The following is an 18,174-nucleotide window of genomic DNA, read 5'->3' as shown; positions in this document are numbered from 1 at the left end:
TGCCTTCCATCTCTCTTTGCTGTAAGCTTTTGCCACAGAGAGCCTCTCATGGTAATCAGTAAGTTTCATATATTGCAATTGTGCCAGATAATTAAATAAGAACTCTACTTCAAATCAATTTAAATCCATCTGACTTTCAGAAATGACAGTTGCTACAGTGTAAAACCAGTGAATAAAATCCTTTTGAATACTTAAATCAATCCCAACTTTGTTTCATCTTAATCTTCAGAAAGCAATTCCTGCAAGTGTCAATGCTGCCCTAATAGATTGGGTGATGATATCTCTGTATATGTTACCTCCAGAACTGCACTTGTATCAGGTCAATTAAATGACTGTAATTGTTGCTTTTCTACACATCACAGATAGAAGCAGTTTTCTGGCATGGTGCTTGAGATAAGGCATGTATTTACTGCAGTGGTTAAGTATTGCTATTGACATAACTGGATTTCTCCTAGTTATTGTGTATTGTAGATACACAGTAGCTACTATAGGTTTATCAGCTAACAGCCAATAATGCTGTATGGCTATAAAAAATGGATATTTTTGTATGTTTGGGAAGATGTTTTTGATGGGTTTTTTACTGTTTTGTTTTCTCTAGGATCAGGTCCTGATTTCAAATGAAAGATACTGTGCTGTAGAAATTCATAGGCAGAAGTAATTCTTTTTCCTTAATCAAAATCAGTGAGTGGAAAGAAATAATATAACAACAGGTTACAGAACAAACCACTGACATAACAGAAATCACCTCTACTGAGTCCCATCTGAGTAGCCCTATGCAATAGAGCATCTCCACTATACTAAATTGCTTTGTATCTTTTTTATATCTGATAGTCTGCTGTTATCAGTATATGAACATCAAATATATGTTTCAGTTCACATATTCACAACATTTGCATTAAAATAAAAACTAACATATGTTCCTGAATAATATTTGTTTGGCTACCTCTAGTCATCTGAAATCCTGAATATAAAAGCAGCTGTCACAAAATTAGCCATCTTTATATGTGCCTGGTGATAATGGTCATCTTACCCATCCCAATAGGTTTTGTGTCAGTAATAAAGAAGAAAATACAGGAATTAGCAGGGGCCATTGCTGTATGTAGCCAGCTACTTGTCTGACTCTGAGGCCTTGGATGTTTTGCAGTCATTGAACAATAATGATCCAAATTACTAAAATTAGTAGAAAATACATAATAGTTGTACCTTGTTCGAGAACTGCAGCTGGCAGAGACAGTTAATTAGTTTGGAGTTAACATGCAAAGCATTAGTAATGTCCTGACTGAAACAATTAGCTAGGCCTGTAATGTGATTTTAATAGGACTCCAACTTCTTAAATCCAAATTTTCATTTCCAGATAGTATCATAATTTGCCTGTACTTTTAGTGAGAATTGAAAATGTCACAAATTGCACTGGCTTCCCAGGTAGAATTATCATCACTACAAGAATCTGACCAACAGCTGTCTAAAGGTTTGTTCAGAATGTGGGGTGGGCTGAGCAGCTCTCTCAGCTCAAACTGCTGCCTCTGAGTTAGCATACAGTGTTGCAGGAGGACTTTATTAGAAATAATTGACAAACCAAGATTCACTGATGGTATAAAAGTGTTCAGAGAAATGAATCTGAGCATGACTACCCCAGGTTGTACTGGCAAAAGACCCAACTGTCTAAAATCAGGGAAAAGTAAAAAGGGAGTGAAAGTTAATTTGGCTGTGTCGTGGTATCTTCAGTACAAAAGGAGACATACAAAAATGGAAAAAAGAACAGTTGTCTCTTAAAGACTATCAAAAACCTTTAGGTTAAAAATCAGCCATGGCTAAAGTGCTGAGGGCATTGATATTTACTAGGGGTAAAGAAAGGAAGAGCTTCTGTAAGTACAGTAGATGAAAAAGAGAACAATGAAATTAGTCAGGCTATCAATTAATCAGGGAGTAAACCATTAGATTCAAGGGAAGAAGCATCCTAAGAGACTTCTCTCTTTGCAAAAAGGTTAACGATAACCAGATACTTAGGAGTCAAATAAGGCTATAAGAAACAGCAAAAATGGATTTATCAAGAACTAATAGTATCAAACTGATTTGATTTTCTTCTTTGATGGAAAGCCTAGGTTCTAAGGAGAAGTAGTCAATGTGCTGAACTGGAAATTTGGACAGAGCTTAGAATCACTGGCATGTTCATGAGCAATTGCTGGAAATACAGGCATGAGAAAATGCAATTGCTTATAGGTCATTCAAGTTTCTGGAAAGGTCTTTGCCTCTTAACATATTTCCCCCTTTCTTTCTCCACTTCTGTTTTTCTTTTCCTTTTTCCTTTGCCAGAGAATGAAATAAGATTAAATATTTGTGGTATAGGAGTTGGTTTCTTTACATTTATTTTCTTTGCCTGTGAGAAAAAATTTTCCTAAGGTTTGAGATGCTCAGCATGGTGGCTGAAAATGTACAGAAAGTTTATATTCTCTTTGCTCAATATCAAGGGAGAGAACAAGAAAACCAGGGTTTCCCTACATAAGTTTATGAGAGTTTTAGGTTGTGGGCTTGGGTTGGTTTTTTTTCAAAGCATATTAAATTTATTACTCTACTATTAAAAATATGATGTAAAGAATTTTATTTTTTCCTACAGTGTTCTAATAAGCAGACTAGAGGAGGCCAGATCAGTGGGTAAAGTATGTTGACATTGATTTGTTTTTTTCAACAAAATGAGCTGAAGAGAAGCTGATGCACAGGTCAGAGTAGCAGGAGGGTTCCTACTAATCTACATGTCACTCAGAAAAAAAGTTCTTATGCAGAAATTTCACCACTGTAAATTTTTGTGTTAGTATTCCTGTCAAAACCCATAACTGCTGAATAACAAAGATTAACGTGCCTATGGCCACAAATAAGCTTTGCATTTTCTTACTTTTGAGCTTCTCATCTCCCTGATTAATAATTTGTCAAACGGCTTGAATTCTAGACTCAGAATGCTAAATACATTAGTAATTAGAGCTCTGCAAAATAACATTGTAAACAGAATAGCCAATGAGCTTTCAGATGTGCTCTAAAATACAAAGACCTTCTGAAGGAGAAGGGAAAAAAGCAATGTAGGACAAAAGGAAAAGGAAATGTCTGTGCCCAGAGATTAAGTTTTGAGTGAAAATAATAAATTCTCTAAATAAGTTGTCATTTCCTTTGAAAATGATAACTTAGGAATAATTACAAACTACCAGGACTTATAAAGCAAATATCAGCATCTACTGAAATTTAGGAGTTCTGTAAATCAGTATTTTTCAAAATTTTTGTTTATCAAACAGTTGTAAATCTTTACAGGAAAAAAAGCCAACCACACAACAGAGTCAGTGTTACTGCAGTGTTTTTAATTTATAACCGAAAATTATGCTAAGTTTTGGATAATCAACCTTGGATAATCTTTTATTTTAATTGGTCATTTGTTGATGTATATGGGAACACATACAGCTGTTCTGTTCTCTTTGTGTGTGTGTGTGTGTGTGTGTGTGTGAGGGTTCTGTATTATTTCACAGTTATCTTCTGGTCTATTAAAGCTCCCATGACCACAGGTCACAAGAGAGAAACACTGCTAATACATTAGCTTCTGCATTTGGTGCTTCTCAACTTTAGATGTGAACTTAGCCTAGTTGTACAGCAGTTTAGAAAAAAAAAATCCAATAGTTATTGTACTAAAATAGAATAGATAACCAATATGACTGAGTGTCTTTTGGACTTAGCTAAATAAACATTTCAGGTACTCATGACTGTGAAGATTTTTTTCCTTCATCCTGTTGTTGAGGTATTCAGTGAATTTTTTACTTGGTTTATTTTCAAATTAAAGAACCACATCTGATGTCAGTGTCTTGGTCAGTACTTGTCTTTTCTGAACAGTTGCCAGATTCAGGTTAGATTTGGACATTTTACTGAACTCTCTTGGCTGCAGAAAAGATGGGTGCTGGTTCAGATCCATGCAGTGAATACCTTTTGATTGGGCTTCTCCAGAGAGCTAAAACATGTCTTTCCCTGATTTTTTGCAGAAGATCCTGCAGTGCTGATTGTCTCCCAGTCACTGGGAAAGCAGCTGCAATGCGCCAGCAGACTGTGAATTTCTAAGATGGCACATTCTCCCTCCTGCTGAGAGGCTCTATAAAAATAACTTGACCTCAGGAGAATTACCCAGCAAGCCTTGGGGAAAATGAGCAGAGTAGCCAGTTATTAACATGATGATGTCAAGTGTATCATTGTACGTCAATGCAGTTGCTGCTGCTGCAATCAAAGAAGACAGTAAGAAGGAAAATTAGGAGGAAAAAATGTTTTTCCATCTACTTTAACCTTTTTGCCCATACTAGAAAAACAAAACCAAACAGAAACCAATTAACGATACTCTTGTAGTGTAGCATAACTTAAAATGCTGACACTTCTTTCAAAGGTTTGATGCTTGTGTAGAGTGTAAGAAGCAAAAATATTCCCACCAAGGAATTACACAGTTTGTTTATTGAACTAACTATAATTAGTGAGTTACACTAATTTTCATTCTTAGTATTCTAGGACCTGTAATACATTACTTAACAGGGATTTCTAGTTCTAGTTGTTGCTGGAGTCTGAAATAGAAAGTTCTGTACTTTCCCTGCCTTGCTTGTCTGTTTTTAGGATATGCACAATTGTCTTGTTGAATGTACTCTAGAAAATGCAGAAAAAGGTAAATTCTCACCCTTTAAATAAGTATCTTCAATTTTGTAATGTTCCATGCTGATAGTGTCTTCTCTGTGGATTTTCATAGTCCTGATCAGGGTTTGTTACCCCAGGTTTTTACTCAGAAGTGTTAGGCAGTGCTATGGAGCCCGTGCTGGGGCAGCTTTATTCTGCCAGGGAACATCCCTGTGCTGCATCACTCCTTCAACTTATAGGAAACAGGGTGGGTTTTCCACAGCCCCATGTGTGCATCTCAGGATGGATTGGGCTGTTTGTGCACACTGTATGCCTCTGCTGTCATGCACAGCAGGATGTGGATATCCAGCATTCTGGCTGGAGGTGTGGCCACCGCCTTGAGGAGGCTTTGGACCTCTTGAAATCAAACACAGATGTGTGCAATTCTGATTCCAAGTGGTTCATGTTTCGTGGAAAAACACTGAGAGATATTTTAGAAGGAAGTAAAATGTATAGTAACCATAGCTCACAAGTCTCTTTTACCTTCCATCCTGCTTTGCTGTCACAGCACTCCTGCCAGCAACAAACAAGTGGGTTCTGTTCTTGATCCACCTGGAAAGTGATGGGCTTCTGCTGTTTCTACAGCTCAAATTGATTCATTCTACTTTCCTTATACCTTTATAAGAGAGAAAATTGATTTTATATATATGGTGCATTATAAGAGTGTTTAATATGCATTATTACTAAAAGATATAAACTATTTTCTGTGAACTTTAATAATACTCTTCACATTAATATTTTCATATGCATGCACTGGTAATACATCTCTCTGACTCACAGTGCAGTACTTGTGCAATATCAGTATGATTGAATGCTGCCTTTACCAGTAAATGGGAGAGATTAGGAAGTTACTGGAAAGAAGTCATGGAAAGTTTAGACACTGACTTCCAACAGGATTTAAAAATGGAACTTCTTAGTAGATCATTCTGTATTTAAATGAAAACACTTTTGCACACATATTTGTGTAACCACACATGTATATGCCTCAGACATGTTCTAGCCTGCCTGAGAATTCTGTTTGCTTCGTGTGAGTTTGGATGACCTGTTTAGGTAACAAAGAAAGTTATTTCAAGAGTGCTGAGAATTCTGAGGCAAGAAATATTTTTTGCAACCACTGATACAGACTGCAGTATAATGTGTAAGTAAAAGAAACAGCACTAATTTAGAGTGCTCAGCAGTGCTCAGTTATCATTCCTCTGGAGGCTTTTTCATGTATGTCTGTGTATCTACAGTTCTGGAATCTAATGCCTAATTCCAGGTGTGTTTAACAGAGGGGAAGTTGCCTCAGTGACTTGAGTTGATTTCAGCAGATCAATTAGAGGAGAGAGGCCCCATCAGTGCCTTCTCTGGGGGAACAGTTGACTAAACACAATCACAGGTATTCACTCAAGAACTCAGGTGGTTTTCAGGCTGACATCTCTGAATTCTTTGCTGAATTTTAAGAACTATGAAAGATAGCTTTAAGAACGACTCAAAAGAGTTAATTCGGCTTATTATGGGATCTCACTTCTATGGGAATTTTTTTTAACTGTTGAACCGAGAAAAAGGTTCAAACTCATATCAAATATATTGAATAAAAGATTTCTGATCATATCTAGGTATGATGAGAATAATTTTCATCAGCTCCTGCTTTGAATAAAAAATTTCAGTGAGGTTTGTGATTGAATTATGTATTGGTAGATGAAGAAATTATTTTCTTAGGTGGTTAGGAATAAGCAATGATTTTGTCAATAAATTCTCAGCAGTTGAATCTTATTCATCGAAAGCACCATCATTTTGAGAAAGCTGATCCAATGAACTCTTAAATTTTGAATAATCTAGCATTTTACTCATCTCACATATTAAAGCTTCACAAAAGCTGGAGGTTTTTGCATATGAATAATAGTGTATTCATGGGAAAAATTCTCAGCTGCCCCTTGAAATATAATTTCCTTGTTTTTCAAAACTGTGTAAAGACTATATTAAGACTTGGATTTTTATAATTCAAACTAGGTTTTTGCTACATTCTGGGGTTTTTTTAAACTATAACACATAGAGGCAGTTTCCTAACTAAATTCTGTCTGAAGTGTCACTAAGCAAATTATAGTTCACTACAAAGTTAGAGTCTATCTATCATTTAAGATTAAAATATTGTGACCTCAAAATACAACATACTGCAAAAATTTTAGTGTAATGTCAATCTTTGTAAAATCAATTCACCTCGATGATAGATTTTTAAATTTAATTTTATTTTTTTACGTATAAGGTATCCTCAGTTATTATCTGAAGGACAGTTTCAGGTTGACAAGGTTGACTTAGCACCTGTAGTGAACTCCATAGGTGAGTGACATAGCTCAGCACTTTTCAAGAAGTCTGAAGCCTGGGTTACAATTTTCCATTCTTCAGGGTGTTTTCATATTGCTTAGCCTTTGGTTTTGACTGTTTTTACACTTCCTTGAAAATTTTTAGTTTTAAAATAATTGTCTATTTGGATCACAGAAAGTATAAATATCAGAATTAGATATGAAGATAAGGTCTTTTAAAAGTTGAAAAGCCAGGGAAGTTATCATTTACTTAGTTTAAATCAAATGTGGCAAATGAACATCCAGTAACATTGCAGCTGCAGGATGCATTCACAGCACTAAAACTGTTGTAAGGAACTAGGAATCATTTTGAATTGACCAAAATTTTTTAACCCAATAACAAAAGAAAGACCCAGCTATTCCAGGATACTTAGTGAATTTGCATTGCCTTTGTCTGAATTACATATTTTGAAGAAAATAAAAATACGAAAACAGTCTAAAATCATCCCAGAACGATTTTCAATACATTTTAAGCAACAAGTTTGTGATGTACTCTTTAAAATTGACTTTTTTTGGTTCATTGTTTTAATTGTTTTCCTTTAAAAAAAATTTAAAAGCTTTAAATGTCTTAAAATATTTAATTTTGGTTTTACCAAATCAACCTGGTTTTATCTATAGCTAAAGATAATGTGATGATTTATATTAAGTTTCCTATCTCCTCTTTTAATTTCAGATTCGTCTGTAAGAGACTACATTCATTGCCGATTCTAGATTCTAATTTCTATAGCAGGAAAAAAAGCAAGTATTACTCAATTTCAACAAATACATCAGCAATCTTGTAATGAGCAGTGCTGTGGTATTATTTACTGTTGTTAGAGATTTAAGCTAGAAAAATCAAGAGTAATTATGGAACGATTTTCTAAGACCAGTGACTGTGCAGTAAAATGGTGAAATTCAGTGTCGATAAATGTAAAGTGATGAAGAGAAAGAAAACAGCTTGAGCTCCACATATAAAATTTTAATCTTCAGGCTTATTAATTGTCAAAAGCAAGATCTCAGGATAGTTGTAGATAGTGCTGCTGAAAAGTATCAGCTTGGTGTTTGGTGAGTGTCCAGAAGAAATCACCTTTTAAGAATTGTTAGGGAAAGAATAGAAAATAAAAAAAATAAATAATCATTATATCTCTGTATAAATACATTGTTAATCAACACTGTGGGTGGCTCATGCTTTTCTGATGTCTCTCCCATCTCAGAAGGGATATATTGGAATTTAAAAGCTCTAAAGTAAGGAAATAGAGATTATGAAATGGCTTATGTATATGAAATTGCTAAGTGTGCTGGGACTTTTTATTGGAAAGGAGACAGTTTAGATGGAGAACATAGATATATTTGTATTTAGTATATAAATTTTTAATTAGTCTATAAATACAAATATATTTAATGTGACATTTGAAACTCATTCATTTTCTTGTCCTTTGTTGTGACTGTTTATATTCTCTTTATGGAAGGGCAGGATAATTAGCTGTGATCTAACTTGATGTCTTCATGTGCTGTAGATTCCTCTTTAGCAAAAGTCAGTGTAAAATCCAGTCAGATTAGAGACTGGGATATATAAATATACTTCCATGTGATATGGAAATTCATCTAAAATATAGGATTAAATCCTATTCATTACAGTCAGGCAACATTAGTATTTGCTTCAGGAGGACTGCTCATTTGAATAAGAACGTTATCCATAATCAGCAAGTCCTTTCAAAGCTTGGATCAATGCCAGGCTAAAAGTTCTCCATTCTTATCTCTTGGAACCAAAGGAAGGAACTGAACAGAAGAGAGGAAAGAATTACAATAGATGTTCTTATCCACTGGTTTAATCAAGTAAGCACTTATCACTCCATTTCATTGGAAAAGAGAAGAAAAACCTCACTTTATTGAATCTTCTGACCTTGTAAGTTAGACAGGCTGGCCTGTTGTATGACAGCCTCAAAAGATAACCTTCTCCTTTCCTTCTCTGATTACAAGGACACATGTTTTTCTGCAAAGGGAAAAGAAGAGACAGAATCAAGGTTGTATTTACTTATGAAAGAGAGGGCAAACTGGCTGAGAAAGAAGGAAATCTTCTGTTACTCCACTTTACTGGACCTCTAGTTCATGGTATAATACAGAATAATGTCAGTGGTACCCATGAGAGAACACTGATTGTTCAAGTGACCTGGTACAGAGATCTTCTTTTATCCCCAGAGTACATGGAGTAGAATCAGAATCTTTCCAATCTCTTCTCACCCCTTTCCAATCTTCCTCAGCTTCCTAGGAGGTTTTACCTTTTGGGTAGGGAAAAGGCTCATGTAAAAATGCATTCAAAATGAGCTTTATAAATTTAATATGCAGGATATATATAAATATATATATATTTTAAAGAGCAAATTAATGTGGAAGTTAGAAATGGTGATAAAAATTTGCCCTGGAGCCTGTGTAGGGACACTGCTGGTGGCAGGCAAGTTGTAGCACCTTGAAGTGCACGTATGTATATCCCCACACCTCCAGTAGCTAAACCTATATTGTCTGGTTATTTGGGAGAGAATACTGTATAGAGAATTGTAAGGAAAGATTTTGAAATAAATCCTTTTTCTTTGTCCTTTAAGCTGCACAGAAATATCAAGCTACATTTTGACCTTACCTATCTATGTTCATTTTGTTTTACTCCTCTGTGTAATTGAGGTGATAACCTCAGCCCTAAATACCCCATGCATTTCCATCTTTTCAATTTCCTCTCCCTTTTTCCATACCTCACTTACTGAAGGGTTTTGTGGCAGAGTGTCATTTTAATTCCACTCTGCTTTGAACGACCTCAGAACTTGAATAGCTGTGCAACTTTATAGCATTTTCCTTGCTGCAAATAAATGCTTTGTGGAAGGTTCCCTGCATGATTTCAACATTATAGAAATAAAAATGTTTAGATCACAGAGTATTTTGCAAGGATTTAGTGAACTACTTGGCAGTTTTGATCTTGGAAAGCACGAGTGACTGGGCAAGAAAGGAGATCTGTACTGAGTGAGAGGATGGCAGAAATAGTGGAAATAAAATGAAACTAGGAACCTTGCCACTGTTGATACAACAGAGAAAAAAAATAATAGTTGTAAGTACCAATTTAGCTACCAAAATATTTGCTTAAAATATTGCATAGATGAAAAAATAATTTTTAACACCTACAGCTGATCCCAGATGAAGTACATTTTCTGTAATTCTGCACTACAAATTTGCTCCCTGAACTAATCCCAAAATAATTTCTTCTAACAAATTCATCACTTTTAAGCTTTAGAGTTTACAGTCTTCAAAAAAAGACATTGAATTAATGTCTTTCAGTATATCACAGGTTGAACACTTCTGGTATCAATGTTACAACATCTACCTAGATGTTAGAAATTAAGAATTAAAAATTTGAAGGTCTGAAATTTTATTCCTTTTGATAAAATGTTCTAAAATTTTTTATCTCTTCCAGTTAAAAGCAGGTATCATTTTCTAGATGGAGCTTCAGCTTCCAGACTTTCTCTCTCCATTTTTTTATACCATTTCAGATCTCGATCTCTCTCTAAGAAATTAACCAAATTACCATGAAAATAGATTATGATAATTGCATTTCTTTTAATTTCTCCATGCTGTCTCACCTCCTCATTCTCCTGTCCCTCCCTAGATAATCAAATATTTTATGAAACAGGTATTTAGACTTAAGTTAGATGAACTTCATTGGTCCATCTTCCAAAGGACTGAACAGACAATAAGGCTAAAATAGACATACAGTTGTAGGGGAAATCTGAAAACTTTCACAACAAATCAGTTTGCTGGAAAAAGACTTTTCTGTCTTCACTGGTATCCTCCATGTTTAAATGCCAGTGAAAATACAGAAATCAGCTGATTTTATTGGCTTCACAGAGAAATGGAGGTGTTTGTTTTCATCATGTCATAATGGATTCATGTTGCTCTGGTTTGTATTCAGGAAAATACTACTGTATGGCATTTGACATTGTGCTTGTTTTGTTGAATTGGAAGCATTAGTGATCATTTGAGAACACTTTGAAATGGAACCCAGGATGTACCTTGAACAATAAGCTTGCAGCAGTTAGGCTAGAATTATATTTAGGAAATTAAAACATTTGAGGGGAAACAAATAATGATTATTTTATGGTGTTTTCCTTGACTCCCACTTCTACTTTTTGTATTGTTTTATGAATTTCTGTGAAATTCTTATCCCAGAAAGCTATGGAGCAGAGACTTTCAAAAGCGCTGCACACTACTAATCTTGGATTTCTTTCAAGTTGTTTTTAGAAAATCCAGTCCTCTCTACCCATAGCTTAATGAAAAAGAACAGAGCAGGAACATTGCACATGTATTAATTCTGTCTCTCAGAACAAGTTTTAGAAGTTGACTTGTGAAAACCTGTAACCTTTTCTCTATTTTAAATGCTATTCCTTGCAGACTAAGTCAATTAGGTTTGTTTAGCCTGAAAAGTTCTTTCCATGGCTGAACGAAAAAGCAGTTTTGGAGAAATTAGATATAAGTCATTGTTTCACACCAGGGTAGTTCTCTTTCTCATTGTCCTTGCTCTAGATGAGGTTTGGGTCCTTTCCTTTTCCTTACAAAGTCTCTCAAGGTTTTTCAATTACTTTGAGGTCAGAACTTTGATTAATGCTGGGAAAAGCATGGGAATGTGTTGGGCAAATATTATTACTGGGTAAACAAGTGGTCTTTCTGTTACCACTTATTGACAGCTGGCATGGCAATGTTTTCTATTCATATTTCCTAGAAAATTTGCTTCTCAAGATATTTTTTCTGCTGCTTGAAAATGTTTCAATCTTCTTGCTTGGATGTTTTCTGACCTCTGTCCTTGGAACAATTCCATTTTGAGCATCTCCTGCATCTCATTCAGTTTAGAAGCCAGCTGATGAAATTTCCTGATTTTTTTCAGTTCAGCTGCTTTGGCTGGTGGTGTTCAAAGGCACGGGCTTTAATTTTCTTTTTGGATTCCTAGCAAATTGACTCAGACTTTTGTGAATCAATCTGTTAGCCATGACTGCCTTGGGGACATCAGCCGTTGCTGTACGAAATTTCATATTGCTAGAGCTTGCTATTTGAAATTCAGTTTATACAAATTATATTATTTAATACTTTTCTGTCTTTATTGCATGGCCAACACTTTAAGCTGTAGTCATTGCTGTGTAGGCTGTTTGATGCTCTCCTGAGAAAAAGGGACATTTTAAAAAGAAAGCCATTACAACTGAGCAGGCTTTAAACTTGGCTGGAAGTGCAGAGATAAACTGAAGATATTCTCTGAATTGTTAATTCCACTGAGCAGTTGAACATATAATAGATAAGCAGTTCTGTCTTTGTAGGGATGAACTCACTACCTCATGCATAACTGCTCCTTTAACACATACAGAAGCAAAAACAAGACTGTTAATGGGAGAAGCAGGGGAGGAGGGTGGCAGAATACTTGCTCAGTTTTGTTTAGTCCGAAAAGGGAAGATTTGATGGAGCAACCGTTATCAGACCAAGAAAAGTTATGTCCCTTCTTACAGAGGAAAACTGAGATAACTGACACATCCTAATGACAGACCCAATCAGCCACTTTTGAATCATTCTTGTTAGTCAGGTCATCTCATCACATTTATTTAAAAATTGCTTTGTAGCTTGGCTGAAGTCTTGGACCAGGAACAACTTCTCTGAAATCTCACTTTTGCTTATTTAAATTATGTACAATTTGGGTCCCTAATTGTTTTCTCCTTGTTGGTTCAGTGTTGATTTGAGAAGTTTCCTGTATTCCACATAAAATTGTTATTTTCAATTACTCATTTAAAACATTTTCTGGGTCATTTTATGTGATCACCAAATGCCTGGACTCCAGAAGGTTTATAAATCTCTGTGAGGCTCTCAGTCTTTTCAGAGGTATAATTGCAGATGAGCCCATCTGTTCCCATTTCATTTCCATCTTCCATGTTTATCTACCTTTCTTAGGTTTTGCATGAAATGGATGGCAGAGGGTTTCAGAAGTTGGTGTAGAGTGCTTGATACTGTCAAGTCTGAAGAAAATAATACAAATTTTGAAACTTGAAAAATAAGTTGTAATAAATAAGTGAATAACTTCAAATTCAGAATTTGTGCGCAGAAACTATGAAAAATTAGAAACCCATCTACATTTATATACAACTGGTAGAGGTTATATGTGCAACCAGCAAATACCTTGTGACCTTTCAGTTTTGATGACCAAATCACTCATGAATGACAGAACCTTTAGTGCATTACTAGCCATCCAATAAAATGTGTGTTCCTCATGTGCTCTCTATATGCCACATAATACATTTTGGAGGTGTATGGAGCACCTCTCTAACTTTGGGGTCTTTAAGATTGCTATAAAATGTACATAGCTGTTCTTGGAACACAGACAGGCACATTAGTGGAGAAATTTTAAAGAAGGATTCTAAAGTAGAAAACCCTCTCAGCTGATGACAGTTGGGGTTTTTTTTGCTTTGTTTGTTTCTCTTTTTGAGGTCTTCTGACATGAGCTTTTCCAAGCTATGAGAGGAGTCAGATCTACAGATGGAATGTAGGTGAAGCAGACAGGTCCTTGACACCATTCATCACTGGAATGTTATAACCTTCTTAAAGAAATTTTTACCTTTTTTATACTGCCAAAATATAAAAAGCCAATTTCCCTAATTTTTCTATACTTTCTCACATTAGGGCACCTCATATCAGTTGGGTACAGTATTAGTATTATTCCTATTTTACCAGCCAGGATGTGATGATGGAGATAAATGCCTAAGTCCATTTACATGAGAGCTGAGTTACCTCTGTGAGACCATAACAAAAGTTTCTGTCATGTTAAGTTTTCCAGGTGTTAGGGTAACATCCTAGGCTGAGGTTAGGCCCACTTCAGGTTCATCTTAGACTAGCACTCCTGCACTCTTTTTTTTAGTGAAGTACAGTGACAACAGCCTGTCTCAGGCAAAGATTTGTTATGTGTGAAACAGGTGCAATTTGTTCATCATTCAGATTCATTGCTCAGTTTAGGAAACTTCAGTTCACATTTGTGGAAGGGTATTCTGCAAAAAATATTGCTGTCTATTTACTTTGCAAATATCCACTCTTTGGCCAACATTTGGACCAAAATGCTGGATGAGAGGTACCTTTATCTGTCCCAGAAGAACTGTTCTTGTGTCCTTATGCAGCGATCGACTGAACCGTGTCAGTCAGCCTGCTCTGCACTGCAGTGCCCTGGCAGCCAGGCTGCAGGGCATTCCTTCATTAGCCAACTAAGCTCTGTACCTCTCCTCTTTCCTGAGGGCTACAGCTCTCACAGCAGAGTTGATTAGAATGAATGATCCTCTGAAGTAGGTTTATAGGCATTTTCTGCTTGCAGTATCTACTTAGGTGTGTGCACAGTCCTCAGCATCTTATAGTAATTCTTTTCAAATTGGTTTTACTACCTATCCTCCTTTATAGGTAGAGAATTGAGGTGAAAGATGTCTGCTTGAGGGCAAGTAGGTGAAGACTGTCATGAGTCAGAACCCAGGCCAGTATTTCAGAGGCTTACTCTGGTCACCCATCCACTTGTCTCAGAATGAATTGCCTTTCTCTCTTCTAGATCACTGGGGAGCCTTATTCTTACAATTCTACTTCCACTCTATTCTGCAAGTTTGTACATACAAAATATAAAATAATATTAGTTAAAAAAAGAAAAAAAATCACCAAAAATATACCTCTTCTTTTCAAGGAGTCTAACCACTCAAGGACTGACTAGTTATTCTGAAATACTGATATTAAAAACCTAATTTTGTAAGAGTTTTCTTTTCTCATGAGTGGTTTCCAATTAATGCACAATATCACTGTACCATGCAGCATTTAACCTCTCACTAATTGCTACTAATGACACGTAACTGCATCAATAGTTTTTTGTAATAGGTTGAGTGATGGTTTTAACACAATTCCTGAAGTAGTTCTCTCCCACTTCTTTATCATGAAAGATGATAAAATACATGCAGTGTTTCTAATTGATGACCTTTTCATTTTTGGAGTTGGATGATTAGTTGAGGGCAGTGTTCTTGATCTTAACATATTAGAATGCTTTCTGCTTTATCCAGACATTTGACATACTTTATAGAGCACCTGTCTCATAGTCTCCTTTTCTTCTTCTTGTTCCCCGTAACAATGACTTTGTGCCTTCTGTGTTTGTTAGAAGCCAGACTGAGGCCCTTACATGCACTGTTAATTTGTTGGGACTCCAGATAAGAAAAGCATTAATTAGTTTGGCAAAGCCTCATGTTTTTCTGTCATGTGGTAGAGTAAAAATTGAGTGATAGATAACCTCTTTATAATGGAATGAGATTATTGGAAATTATTATCAATGTGCAAAAAGGATGTCTAAATTGAAAGAGTAGGTCTCAGGTGCTTCTATAAGGCAACACCAATTACAGTGGTAAAACCTCTATGATTACTTCTGCTTCTGAGACAGTCAAATAGACTGAGAAGGAGCTTGGAATTAGACTGAAATGTAGTATAGATTTTTAATTTTTTTATTTACAGTTACCAAAAGAATACTTAAAATATACATTTTAAAATGTATATTTTCTCCATTAAATTTATTCATTCTACACTAATAGATAATATAGATGTCAATTCATTGACATTTTCTATGTTTCTGTGCAATGAAAATCCAGCTGAAAAGTTTCAGCCTCCTGAAAGCTGCCCTAATGGGAACCATTTAATTAATTGCTCCCTGCAACTCTGTCAGTGATCCTTCTGCTGCAGCCCCTTGCAATTTGGCAGTCTGCAGAGGGATAGAACGAGATACAGAATACAATGCACAATTTTCTGCTGTGAAAGGTTGGGGTTTGTAAATTGGTCAGAAAAGTTACCATGCAGAACTCAGGGCTGTCAGTTCTGGTCCTCTCCACTGGAGGACAGTCTGCAACAACGTCCTGCTCCCGGCTCTGGCAGCAGTACCGGGCTGGAAGGATCTGCCTAAAGTTCCCCCAAGGGAGGGAAAAGCAAGATTACCATTCTGACAACAGAGTTCTGAGGTTCAAGCCAGAGGCTTGATAGGCATATTTAGGGTTTTCCACAAAGGCAAAGTGAGTCCCTTCTCCAACCTTACTTCTTTTCCATGATACCTAGAGATGGAAAATATCAGTAAAAATAAGAATCTGGCCACAAAATTCAGGAAAGCAAAACATCTCTGTAGAATTTGGGCAGATTCATATGGAGACTGTCCAGGGGTTGGCTGGCCAGTAAAGTACTGAGAAGGGAAAATTATCCTTTTTGCAAGAACTGCAAGGAAACCTGAGGGAACCAAGAAAGAATTGAAGACTATAAAAAAACTACTACATCTTGCTCAAGGTCCTGATTCGTCTCAGATTAATAAGAAGGAAACTCACAGGCTTAATAAAATTGGATAGATCACAAGGACATCACAACTTATTGCCTTGTGGTGTTTACTTTAGTTGTCAGCTATGCTGTAATTCTTACAGAATCCAGTCAGTCCCTGTCCCAGATCTGCAGAACTGGATATTGGATAGTTTTGTACCCAAGAGTCTGTTGAGTATTTGGAGTGTATATATATTTTTTTTTCTTTTTAGTTTGGTTTGTTTGGGGGTTTTTTGGCTTGTATGTAAAGAATAACATTCAAGTTACAGTGCATTTGAACATTTTATTCTCATCAAATAATTTGCCTTAAAGTAATTTATTTTCCAGCAGTATATGTGCATGGAGGAGATTGAGGGTTCTCACTCTAATTCAGAAAGTGCCACAGGGATGTTCTCAACTTTATAGCCTGCATAGATAAAGGATAGTATAATGGTTGAATTAGCTGGATTTTAGAGATCAAAACACTTGAATTGAAATCTTAATGCAGATTTCCTCTCTGACCTTGAGTAAATTACATGTAATCTCAGGCCCCATTTCCTTGCCTGCAAACTGAGGGTAACTTGTGCTGTTCTGCTGGATAGGCAAGAACTGTAAAGACTGTGAGGTATTTTGATAATGGAAACCATAAGTATACATATACTATTCACAGCTTAACAGGGGGATGCATATCTCTGACTGCCCCCTGCAGTAGGCAAACATGGATTTAGAAGTTACAGTGCAGATTTGTCTTTTTAAATACCAATCCAATATCTCTGAAACTTACTTATTCATTCTTTTTAATACTATATCAGATAAAGGGGGAAAAAAGCTCAATCTGGACAAAGTTTTTAATATCTTTCATGTAAGAAGTGATTTTCTAAGATGGCCTAAAAGTGAATTATTAGACAAATGCATGATAAGTAAGGGGGAGAGGTCCAGAAAATGGGTCCCGAGGAACTGAAGTTCCTATTTGGTAGTGTAAGGTAAATGCTTGAGTAGTTTCATTTTATCCTACGTCTACAAACAGGGATTTATTGCTCTTTCCTTGCTTCTCCTTGTCAATGACACATAAAGAGTTGAGAGATTAAAGTTTATCCTAAGAACCTCAATTCAGTAGAAAATTACACCTCAAGGTAAAGGTAGACCACTAAATTCTTTTCAGACACATTTTTTTTATTCTAGCATTATTCAACATTACATGCTCAGAAACTGTATAAAAAAAAATCAACATAAATTGAAAATTGATTCATCTTCTAATGCAGAAAAGGGTTTCCAGTAGTTGAAAGGATGTCATTTTCTGCTTTGAATCTTTCATTATCTTGGTCATATTTCATAATACATGCTGTCTTGGCAGCATGTTCTTGAGGTTCTCAGAAATTGCTATAGTTTGCAAACATGTTTTTTTTTATGAATACATTCCGGTTTCACAAAATACAGTTGGCTGAGTATGTGATATAGCATAGGCAGTAGCTGTAAAATACTGACTTTCCTGTCATCTCAGAGTAGTTTGATTCTATCAGCTGGCATGTCAAATGTTCCCTAGCCACGTGTTTGACTGAGGGAAGATTTTTGGGGGTGCTGCAAGACTTTGTTTACTGGAATTGGAGGTTTTTGAGTTATTGATTCTTCCTTTACTCTTACTATATAGGTTTATGATGTTTGATACACATGAAAGGTGTCTACGGTCCCTTTAGTCCCACAGATGCATCAGAATTCGTCCACTCCAAAACACATTCAAGTAACAGATGCTTCTCAAACGGAAATATGTCATTTTATTGCAGCATTTTCATGTCTTTCTAAGTATGTGGAAGGAGGA

The sequence above is a fragment of the Manacus candei genome, unplaced genomic scaffold, assembly GCF_025592945.1.
Source record: "Manacus candei isolate 608988 ecotype Guabito, Panama unplaced genomic scaffold, ASM2559294v1 h1tg000015l, whole genome shotgun sequence".
Lineage (NCBI taxonomy): Eukaryota > Metazoa > Chordata > Aves > Passeriformes > Pipridae > Manacus > Manacus candei.
This window is presented reverse-complemented; position numbering follows the sequence as displayed.